This window comes from Chenopodium quinoa, unplaced genomic scaffold, assembly GCF_001683475.1.
Source record: "Chenopodium quinoa cultivar QQ74 unplaced genomic scaffold, ASM168347v1, whole genome shotgun sequence".
NCBI lineage: Eukaryota > Viridiplantae > Streptophyta > Magnoliopsida > Caryophyllales > Amaranthaceae > Chenopodium > Chenopodium quinoa.
Genome location: NW_018744151.1, coordinates 786112 through 798941, shown reverse-complemented (window position 1 = coordinate 798941; position 12830 = coordinate 786112). Strand labels below are relative to the sequence as shown.

Here is a 12830-nt window from a genome sequence, read left to right as displayed (position 1 = left end):
GGGAAAAAAAGCAAAAAAAAATGCTTATCGAAACGAATCGGTAACCGTTAATTTTAAAATGATACCTAATAACCATACTCGATAACAAATTATCGGAACGGGTACCCAAACCATTATGGTTATCGAATCGGGTACCCTAATTTTCGGAACGGTTACAGATCGATTTTACGGGTTTTCGGTTTTTCGGGTAGTTTTGCTCCGCCCTAGACTTTGAGGAAGATAAGCTAATAAAGTGTTTATGAATGAAATGAGTTAGGTATTTGTGAATTGTAACATGACTTAAAATGATATATGGAGGAATGTCACCCTCATGAATCCATTGTAACTATTACCTATTTAAGCTCAAGAATATAAGGGTTAAGTCCAGGCTGACGAAATGTTTAATCGGTTTGTACTGATGAAATGCGGATTTTTTATATCCTTTATTGGTTGGACAATATACTCTACTGTCTATATGATATCCTTTATTGGTTACGGAGTATGTGATATCCTTTATTGGTTTGATGATATTTCTACTGGCTGGATGATACTCTCTATTGGCTGGATGATATTCTCTATTGGCCATAAGATATCCTTTATTGGCTATGTGATATCCTTTATTGGTTGGATGATATTCTTTATTGACTGGATGATATCCACTATTGGATATATGATATCATGGCTGGATAATAAATGATATCATATAGTCAATAGAGGATATCATAGACACAGTCATAAATGATATCATACCGCCAATAGAGGATATCATCCAACCATAATATCATATAACCAATCGAGGATTTCATCCAGTCAATAGAGGATATCATACTAGAATATGTATAATTTGTTTGATGGTATGTATAACAATGGCGGAACCTCCATTGAAGAGCTCATATTAAAGGTAATAGGTATAACATAACTTGTTCATTTCTCAACCAAAATACATGCATTTGTCATCAAAATGCTCACAATTCAACATACAATCATATGGGACAAACAATTTTAATAATTATACATCACTTAAGAAAGCCCCAATTCGATTTTTTGGGCATTTTTCGAAAAATCCGAGAATTAAACTTTCTCTCTCTTTCGCCATGAATAACCTCGCTTTTTCTCCTTCGCCTTTGATGACGTCATCGTCCCCGTCGCCTACAGGGAGAGAAGGAGATCCACCATTGTTGTCATCATCGTCATCGTTCTCTTTATTGTCATAGTCATCTCCTCCACCGCACTAACTATTTGGTCAAGCTTGACAGACCCAATAGTTTGTGAATCACACCATCAGTATCACCACCAAAATTACATAAACTTCCTTATAATCACACCATCAGTATCTCTTCCTTTTTATCTTTACTTATACATTATTCTCATTTTTAGTTTGACTTTTACTAGGCTTGTAATACATTATTCTCATTTTTAAATTTGACTTTAACCAGCATTGTAATACATTACTCTCAATCCAAACATATCAAATGGCAACTTTGTATTCACATTATCACATAATACTATTGGGAGTTGTTTGTATTGTTAATGACTTGAGACGACTTGTTTGTCTTTTTTTTTTTTTTTTTTTTTTAATACAAGTATATATATGGTTGATGAGACTTTGACATAATTGACACACTATTTTATTAATTTCAACTAAAAAGGTTAAGCTTATTAAGGTGAAATTTATGATAGTATTATAATTAAAAAAAAAGTTAAAAAGTAAACATGACGATTAATTAGAAATTGTGATACTACAAATCTTCAAACTTTATTCATAAGGAGGCTCGACCATGATGACGAATTGACTAGAGGTGTTATTCAAAACTTGAGATCAAATCTCATCTAAATCATTGTCTATGTTGCTCTCTCTACATTAAAAATAACAGTATACAAGTTACAACTTTAAATTTCCATTCAGTCAACTTTTGAATGGAACATTGTTACACCACTGCTCTTTGAGATACTCCATCAAAAGAGAATACAGATTTAACCTCACAAACTTTCATAGATAACTTAAATTGACAATATTTGATACAAATTTCATTTGCAATCCATTTAAGAGTGATATTAAACCAACACATCCTCGACTACTTGAGATACAAGGTAAAATTGTAGGGCATTCAAGACGATGATTTCTTCAACAAATGCCTGACATGGCCAAGTTAAAAAGATCAGGCCTGTTACCAAGAATTGTATAGATAGCGAAGGGAGCCCGATGCCACCCAAAACATGAGGACAGATCCCCCAAGCCTTCCGAATTGGTCAGTCCAAAGCCCAGCCATATCATCCCACCGCCAATGACCTGAGCCTGCACCAACTGCATCCCAAAATTTCAAACACTCAAGTTGAAATCTTCATGCAGTGTAAAATCAATGAGAATAAGAAAACAAGCCTAGACATCATATTCCAGTTTGTGTTGTTATAACGATTACAACATCTGGTACTAATGGCATGAGTCTGATGGCATCAACAAATCCAATCCTTCTCTTCAACATAGGCCGCTTTGGTGAATTGCAGATGCAATATGATATATGATAAGAGCATAAAACTCCTCCTTTTCTTCTTCCTTGGACATTTCATGGCAGGCAGCATAAAAGCTATCTGATCCTTGTGGATCTCCATGAAAACCTACTACTCTGTAGATTAATTACCAAGAAAAATAAAGAGAGAGGAGGGTAACAAATAGAATTTGAGAAAGAGTTGTGAGATAAAAAATGAGAGCAAGTAAACCATTTATATAGAAAACTTTGACTAGGTTGATGGACTAGGGTTTAGAATACAAGGATAGGATCACCCCATCTTTTGAGATGGATTTTTTATTACAAGGATAGAATCACCAGCTCATTTTGAGATGGATGTTTTTTTAACAAGCATAGAATAACCCACGTCACTTTGAGATGGATTTATTAAAAAAAAATAAAAAAAAAAATCAAGATGGAGAAAAACAATATATTTTACCCTTGATAATACAGTAATAAAAATGTACTAATAAAGTAACAAGTGTAAATGAGAGAATTGATTTGTTACCATTTATTACATATTTGCTTTAAAACTTTGAGCTGTGAACAATGATATTACCTACCTTAAAAGTATGATTCAATGAATTTGAAACTTTATTCACACTAAGAAAACTGAGAGCAACTCGTCTTCAGAAAGTAATTACGCAAAAAGCATCCTTAAGCTTAAGTATGCTACCCTAAAAAGGCCTTATTACTTGATTGTGATTTTGATGGGCACATGTATTTTGATTAACAGAAGAAACTAAGTAGTGTTTGGTCAGCAATTTATAGGTCTCAGAAAGAAAATTAGGAATTTCAGTATTCGATGACATGAGTTCACTATGTGCGTGCTGGTGCTACGACATCCAGACGTCTAAGGAAGACTCGAAGAATAAGGAATTAAGAACTCAACACAAAACACACTCTCAACCTGAAGCTTCATGATGGGAAACTTTGTAATGTTCTTATTAAAGGCATACACACGTACACGTGTAATTATTCCAAACATTATCCTAGATCATGAAATTAGAGATTTCCGTATTTGAAGACATGAGTTAACTATGTGCCGGTGCTATGACATCAAAATGGATAAGGAAGACTTAAAACACTCTAAAGTCTAAACTGGAACCTCCGCTTCATCAGGCGAAGCTATGTCATGATTTTATCATAACTCATAAGGCATACACGAGTAATTAATTCTAGATGGTGACCCTAGATAGTGAGACCTCAATCCTAGTAAGCATATCAGGCTCAAGCTATAACCAATACCCATCAGTAAGCTACTTCCACATTAAGGCAACAAGCTAAACCTAATCAAGCCAACGTTTGAGCTCACAATTGTCATTTCCTTTCCTTAAAAAAAAATTGATATATTGAAAATGCAATTCCAAGACTTTAATTGACAAATATGTCAAACAAGAAAATTTAGGCTTCTCGTTTTTTACAACGATGGACACAAAACTACTAAACTAGAATTGGACACAGTAGCTAAAAATAAATGAGATCGGGAGATAAGATACCTTATTATCCTCTCTTAAAAATAAATTTTAAAAAGGATACCCTACTATCCTCTATCTTCCTTTCTCACACTTTCATCATAGGTGTTCACAAGATGGAGAACAATAAAATAAAATAACAAAACATAAAAAGTACGGCTGTTATCTAAGCAAGAATAAATAAAAGAAAAGTGCAGGAAACAATTTAAGATCACTTGCTTTCAAGATATGTTCACAGTGAGGAAGAGATAGTACCAAATGTATCTGTACCAAGTAAAGATGAACACTGAACCTTAAGCGCCATGCAGAGACATAATGATGTACTCAGATTGAAGAGCTTGGACTACATGGCATGATGTTGAATGGTTGAAGTACAAATGAACATCAGCTTGCCCCCACATTTTTTACTGAAAACATAGCAAAACATCTCAACTCTTCCTATGCATGATAAACAGCATCAGCAGACAAAAGACAAAACTGTAAATTCAACTCTAAAGAAAGATCTCAATACTGATCATATGGTGACGTAACTGCCGAACCCATCAGTTAGCAACTCAACACTATGGCAGGATTAAACTTATCACAAGCAACATTTAGCAATTGCCATTACCACTTTCTTTTATCCAAATAATTGAACTTATAAACAAGAACAAAAGGTAAAAGACTTCAAAAGGATGGGTATAAGACTTCTACAGAATATGATAGTAACTTTATGACAAATAATATAGATGATAATACTTTGACTTCTGGTCTAGTGATATGACAACAAACATGAAACTGCCATCAGATAACAGCAGCTGTAACCTATAAGTAAATGAGATATCTTAATTCCCTTTTTTCCTTCCATTTTTTCTATTCATTCTTCTCTATAGGGTCATAATGAAGGTAGATTTGTTATCAAAATATCTTCTTAAAAAAAATAAACAAGAGAAATTAAATGTAAGATAGCCTAGTGTTGTTATACAGGGCAACACGTGGTTGAGTCCAGCGATTTCAATTCACAAACTCCTTTCTGAATCAAGTGTAGCAGTAGTACCATGCCAAATAGTAGACTCTTCGAAAGATATCCTTTCTCACCTTAAGGTGGCCAAATTATAAAAGATATCTGAGCAATACTGTAGTACTGTACTCCCCATTTGTTGCACCAAATAGATGAACACTGAACCTAAACTCCATCTAGTAACATAATCATGTGCTCAATTTAACAGAGATCCACCCCATCACCACTTCTGCAATGATAAAGAGCTTCTACAACAGTCATGGTTTCATGCTAAACAAGTATAAAGAAAATTTTGTCATCGAGCTAGATAACTGATAGCCACTTATACTACTAGATTAAGTAATAAATAATGTAATTATAAATAAATAAATAAATTAATTAATTAAAAAAAATCCTGCACAGTGAGGTGAAGATATGGGGATAATAACTTGAACGCTATGCCTTCAATATATTTCTTCCATGGGCACTGTTACACCATCAAGTCCATAAGCAACCAGAAGATTATATTGCCTAGTTAAAGCTGAAACCCTCATTTAACAAGAGGATGTAAAGAAACGAACAAGAAAGTAGAATAAGGACAGAACTATAATTTTCAACTCTCAAAGCATTCAAAACTGGTACTGGTAGCAACTGGGCTCAAACTATTCCAAATTTCCATCAGTAAGCTATTTCCGCATTAAGGTAAAAAAATTATAGAACCTAATCCAAGCAACATTACTACTTTAGAACTAACCAATGTCATTACCTTTTCTTCATCAAATTGATATTTGAACAAGCAATAGTGAATATCAAAGACTTCAATACTTGATATCAAGATTTGTAGACAAGAAAATTTATTTCCTTCTTTTTTTACGACAACGAACATGAAATAAACAAGTTCTAGAATTGTTTTCGGTAGCCAAAAATAAATGAGATCAGGAAGTAATAACATCAATTAGATACCATATCTCCCTCTATCTTCACTTCTCAGTCTATTCATAGATTTTTTTTTCATGTATTTGCGAGATAGGAAAAAAACAGAGAGAGAAAAGGTATAAATATTACCTGGACATTTGAGGAAACGTTCATATGTGAAGTGAGGAAGAGACAGTGTTAATTGAATTAAACTTTGCAAGATCATTTCTCATCCAAGTGTATTTGTACCATGTCAAGATGAGCATTGAACCTAAATCCCATTCCATGACATAATAATGTGCTCAGAATTGAATAGCTTGGACATGCCATGACGTTGAAATGCACTTGAACATCTGCTTTCCCCCACGCATTAAAATGAAAGAATAGAAAACATATCAACTCCTACACATGATAAACAGCATCTGCAGGCAGTCATGATAAATAGAATTGCATAAAATTAGTCGCCCAAATAGGCAATTCAAACTATCTTATTATTGAGTGATTAATTGAGTAAGTTAAAACATACTAGCATGCACTTTGAGTGAAGATATCACTTGTCAGCATGTACATTTAGATAAATCATAATCATGAAAACAAAGAAGTGAATGCAAATAGGAGAATCACCTAAAAGATAACCTCTTCCTTGGATAGAAAGCTAACAAATTTTGTAGTAGGCTACTCTAAAGTAGTAACTATGAAGTAGAGACACTCTAAACTACTTTAAACAGATTCAAGGATGACTTCTTCCACATAGACAATAAAATAAAGTATAATAATGATCATGATACACATTAGAAACCACTAGAGTTGCAGGGAAACATTTAAATGAGATGGAATGTAACCTATGCAACAATGAACAAATTTATACAAAAGTTAATAATTTGAAACTTTATGGCAGCTATACTTATACCCTATGTTACTTGGACTCTACCAACAAAGTGTTGGCTCACTAACTCAAATTCTGCTGTTCAAATCCTACTAAGGAGGGTACTTGGGGTAGGGATTCCCTTACCCTCCCCTCTACTCCCAAGCCTGCAAATACTAGACCAAAAAAATTGTGAGGGTTGGACAGGGTCCTCCTTACCATTTAAAAAAGAAATGTTACTTGGACTCTTCATTTCAACTCAAGTATCTTTGTTAGATTTTCAACACTCCGGCAAGGGTATGGACATTTGAACACTTTATTTTGTGACTCCGGCAAGGGTATGGACATTTGAACACTTTAGTTTGGGCTAAAATCATATATAGACACTTGTCATACCCTAGTTAAGGACTTGGGGTAACATAAGCTATACCTTCATAACCAAGGTGCTCATAATTTAGAATGTTACCAGAAAAATACAGGACTTACCATCAAGTCATGGAGCCAGAGTACACCAAATCAATTGTCTTGCTATGCTCTGAGAATGCATGTTAGCCAACCCAAAATCATTTGGGACTAAGGCTTCCTTATTGTAGTTGTGGTGGTTGTTGTTGTTGTGGTTGTTGTTGTTGTTGTTGTTGTTGGAGGTAGGGTACGCCATCAAGTCCACAAATGATAGTCATTAAATATCCTAGGTAAGCTGAAACCTCTAAAAGTCAAATGTGTATAGGTTTGAATAAACATAAAATCGGACAAAAGAAGGCAGAACTTTTAACCCTCAAGCCATCATGAGAGACCTCAATATTAATAATTCAGTGACATTGTGGGTTGAATGTGTTTTAAATTTCCATCATTTAGCTACTCTGTCAGCATAGCAAGAAATAAAACCTTAACCGAGAAACATTACGATTGAAGAATAGGCCCTCATTGAAGCTAGCAGCTAGGTATATTCCTCACTTTAAGCTGTTCAATAAGGATGGCCACATAATTCAGAACATATCTAAGAAGAATTTACCATCTGTTGCTCCAAAAAGATGAACTCTGAGCCTATACCCATCCATTAACATAATAATGTGCTCAAATTAAAGGGAGACCGCCTATCAGGCCTAGAACTCATTACCAATAAAATAAATCTCCTTAATGCCACTAAACTTTAAGCTAGAGTGACTAACCTGGGCTACAAATTGACAATGAACATGTACAACAAACAAATAGCCCCCACATTTCTGATTGAAAATATATCAAGCACCAGCACAACTTCAGCTATGCATGATGCCAATAAATTAATACTCCTCGGAAAATTTAGTCACCTGAATAGCCACATTATCCTTCTAGATTTAATATTTAATAACATGCACTTTTCGATGAAACATTATTATCAACATACTGTAATGCAAGAAAATAGGAGAATCGTATACACTCTAATATGGAACAAAATGACATAAATGAACTTAATAATAAAAAAGATACATCCACGGACTAATATAACATTTTTAAATATAAATGCAGCCATACCAGACTACCAGAGGATAAATCAATGCCACAGAATACAAAGCTCTGATTTCTTTACGTCTAACATCCACTCAAACAAGTCTGACATCATGTAGAGACTTTAGTACAGTTGTTTTTAACTCCAGAATCCTCCATACAATCTAAACAGAACATTTATGTTAAGCAAAAATAGTATTCCGTAAATTATACAATCAATTGTTAGAACAAAACCAATTGTCCAAATCAATGCAAAATTTAACTCACAAGATAGTTAATACATCATTTTTAAAATAGGAAGAGTATACACACACCGGTAATAACGAACAAAATCAACAGTAAGAAGAATGATGTCAACACAAAATTTATTTCATTGCCCTCAAAATGTAGCAATACTAAGCTATACTAAGCAATCAAGTTTTGACCGAACCCACTTGACAATGATACAGAGAAGATGATCCAACATAACATTCAAATTATAGCCCATCAGACAACCATAAACAACTTAGAACACAAAACAACATTCATAGCTCCCCAGCTACTCCACATAACAGTTGAAGTTGTAAACAAATAGTCAGATAGAAGGTGACTTTGCTCAAATTCTTTCACCGAGATCTCTACAAAAAGGCAAATATACAGTCAAGAGCCCAGGCGCCCAGCCCTTATTTGGGGGGTGTCTCTCTTTGTTTGCCATCAATTGTCAGCAAGCCTTTTACACTATTATTTAACATTAAGTACAGACTATACAGTAGATTAACAAGCTGCACAAAGTAAAAATAATAATTTCAGCATAATACTTAGATTTACTACACAAGGAAATCATCAAACAAGCTACACAGTGCTGTAAATCTTATGCTGTTCGTATGTTGAAAGCCGCCACTAAGTAAGGCTTTCCCTTGCCGATATATAGATATTCTAAAAAATCCATAGCAGATATGAGCAGGATGAACAACAAGATTGTGTATAGAATTGTTTAGTAAGAATGTAATGGAACCATGATATATTAGCAACAAGTCCATGATTTATCAGGAACTCAATTGAAGAATTGTTACAATTTATCATTTTCCTAGTATCTTAGCTATGAAAATGGCTAATTTAAAAACCAAATATAAAAAAAAAGGAAAAAAATTTACAATGGCATACAATAATGAAAATAATTGCATTTAATGCAAGTAAATAAACCAGAGCCAGAATATAAAATTCATAATCATTCATAGACATCGGATCTTATACAGTATCTTGCCCTCCTTCAGTGACGATTTTTCTTCATAGGGATTTCTGCAGCTCAAAAATGCTTTAGTTGCTGAAGGATTTAAGCCTAATTTAAAAAAGGAGCCGCACTTTCCACAAGTCCACTTTCACTTGAAAATCTAGCAATCAGTCTAAGCGACAAATAAAAAACTAAGTGTGCACATGAATTAAGCAAACATGCATAATGTAACTTTAATACCTTATTCAGTACAAGGAAAGCTATGATGGGGTGAAAGGCACATGTCAGCACATTATTATATTAAATGGATTATTAAATCTTTCCAGAACTGATAGATCGAACCAAAATTACAATTACCATAAAAGATGCACCGTGCCTATTCATTTAATGAATGATGCAAAGGAAGACCTTCATTATAAAAGCTGGAAAGCTATGTACCTTGTATTGGCCAACCAAGTTATACTAACATGTAACATGGAAGGGCTTTTCTCACAATTCCTTAGAGCTTAGTGCTGAATATACATGGCTCACAACACTTACCCACGACTCACATCATCTTTGCGTCAGTGATCAATTCACTCTCTTTGTCTCCTTGAAACAAAAACCTAACAATCTAACAGATGTACGCGTAATTGAATGCAATGGTTTAAAATCCTTATGTATTAAATCTTATAATTCTTTATAATGACAGGATATAACAAATCTCAACTAATTTCATTCAGGTCTACTTAAACCCCAACCTAAAAATAACACCTTTTTATAACAAATTTCAATCCATTGCATTTCCTTACTCGATTTTCATTTCTTATCAGATTCTTATTCACAAAAGGCTATAATTAATTGCTACCCATTAACACATTCGAGACACTTAAACCCAAAAAATTCCACAATTTCTATTATACAAACGCGTGTACGTAGCTCACACCCAATACTTTTTTTTTTCTCATTTAGATAGCTCCAATCAAGCAAATCAGACAAATGGGTAGCTACAATTCTACAAATAAGCCAGAAAAAACCGCCTCAAGTGTACCATCTACATTAAACGATAAACCCACCAACAAAAACCCAATTAATACTACCATAAAACCCGATTAAAACCCAATTTTCAAAAAATAGTCATTCCTTAAAATTTGATAAAAATTAATCATCAAACTTTGAAGAAAAAAAAAAAATTGAAGGAATTCCAAAAAAAATTAAAGACAAAGAGAGAATTATTGGGATCACTGCACGCAAAAATGATATTAGTCAACTGGGTAAGACTTTGTGAAGCCACCAACACCTAATTTCATCTCTCTCTCATGAATTTCTTGCATTTGAGTGATTTTGAGTGTCCCAAACAACAAGAAGAGATTCATATAAATAGCCCTTGAAATTAAACTACAAAATCAGAACTGATATCAAATCAATTGAATCTTGAATGATATCAAATCAAAACATACCTAAGAAGTTTGATTTGCAGAATACTAAAGATTGTTGACCTTGAACTTTGCTGGAAAAATCAGAGGGGATTTGATTGGCTTTGATTTGTGCTTGATTTTTATTGAGTAGTGGATTTCTTAGTTGGGATGGTTGTTGGGCTAGTAGATTAGAATCACAATGCCGAATATTAAATGTGAACAACCGCTATTGGGATGACATCAGATCTATTATAATTTTACTTATTTTTTTTTTTTTACATAATGGAAATTATGGTTTATGAAGTAAGGGTGTGTTCTTTTAAGATTATTTTCACTTGAGTTCAGCTCAATTCAATCAATCAGAATAGACCCTAATGATTTAATACGGAACACATTTTCAAATCTTAGTGACCACACGATGTCGCCTGTGTAACTTAGTTATGGTTGTGTGGTCAGAGCTATTTGTTCGGTCAAGGATACTCGGTCGGTACTTTGGTGTGTGTCAACTTACCGTATAATGTGGCTAGCCACACCAAAAAAAGAAAAATGTTACCGCTTTTAATTTTATTAGGGCAGCCAACGCGGAATGGCTAGCCTTTGCAACTTAATTTTACTTGTCTTGTGTTTGCACTTCACATGGAGGAATAAAAGACCGGCAAAGGAATATACTACCTTTGGTTCAATTTACTCGCAACAAAATAATATTTTATGTCTCACAAATAATACCCCTTTGTTGCGAGTACATTGAACCGGAGGTAGTATTTCTATTGCTCAGGCATTGTTTGTTTGTAATCGTGTTGAGTTGAATGTTATGTGTGAAATATCTCGTATATTGAAAAAAATCTTTATTTTACTATTTGTATATGGTGATTCTGTTAATTGAAATACTATGTAGAGTCACTGTAGAATATAATTCTTAGGTTTTTCAATGATAATGCAGAAAAGGAACAAATGTTAGAATTGTTGTTTGTTTATTTTCGCAGTGTTGATATTAGTATTACTTAATTGTGGTGGTACAATACGAAATAGAGAAAGAATCATCAATGATGAAACCGAAACGACCAATTCCTAATCCACCACAGAGGCTAACAATATTAAACAACTGCTATATATTGGTATTGCCATTTATTTTATTTTTTTGCCATAATTTGATTTGGGAATTTTGGGAAGGTGGTGAACAAAGATGTGGAATTTAGTACTTGGAAATGGCAATGATAGTGTGGAGAGAAGAAGTTAAAAGCTTTAAAGAGATGGAGCCATGGAGAGGAGGAGAGAAAGCTCAAATGTGTAAGGAAATATAGACGGGTAAGAACAATTTGAAATTGGACTGTTGGAGTACAAAATTACAAATAAGGGTACAGAGGTAAAATACATTTTGAAGGGTAAATAGGGGTACAAAGGTAAAATAACATTTTGAAGGGTATAAAAGTCCGTGCACTATTTATAAGAACAACTTTCTACTTTTTATAAGGTAGGGATAGATTATAATTTTATGTTGTAGTTAAGACTTATCTTTTTTGTTATCAATATCTTTAATCTTAATCTATCTATCTATAGTATATATTAAAAGGTGTTCCTAAATAAGCATAAGACACGTGGGACTCTCCTCAATTAATCGAGTCTTTTCATTCACGTGATTAAAAATATGGATTGTACAAGGTATGAATCACCCACAACCTTATGTTTAAAAATTAAAGTGTTAGCAACTAAGCTATGATCATATTGCATGTCATAATAAGGATTTCAAACATGGAATTATACGATAACTCGGGGTATCATCCAAGTTTAAAAACTAGATTTATTTATTTATTATTATTATTTTTAACATTGTAAGGTCAACCAGGCCCAGGCCCCGATCAAAGGCTCGAGTCACAAGATTGAAACCTAGTTGGCAATGCCATAGAGGGGGTATGGGTGAGATTTGTTGCTGATGAGGATCGAACCTCGTATCTTGAGGGATGTGAGACGACCTCCCCTAGGTCATTACACCAAGAGGTCTCCCTCCCTCATTAAAAATT

The 12830-nt window shown here is 33.7% G+C and overlaps 1 long non-coding RNA gene across 2 annotated transcripts; it reads right to left on the bottom strand.

Moving 5' to 3' along the window:
- Nucleotides 1-1781: 1781 nt before the first annotated feature.
- LOC110693478 lies at nt 1782-11462 on the bottom strand. 2 transcript variants are annotated; one of them, XR_002505593.1, is made up of 2 exons: nt 7207-11462; nt 1782-6277 (listed from the first exon to the last, which is right to left on the bottom strand). It is a non-coding gene; the product is annotated as an uncharacterized LOC110693478 (long non-coding RNA). The 2 variants fall into 2 exon arrangements; XR_002505594.1 differs by having other exon boundaries at nt 1782-6257.
- Nucleotides 11463-12830: the final 1368 nt, after the last annotated feature.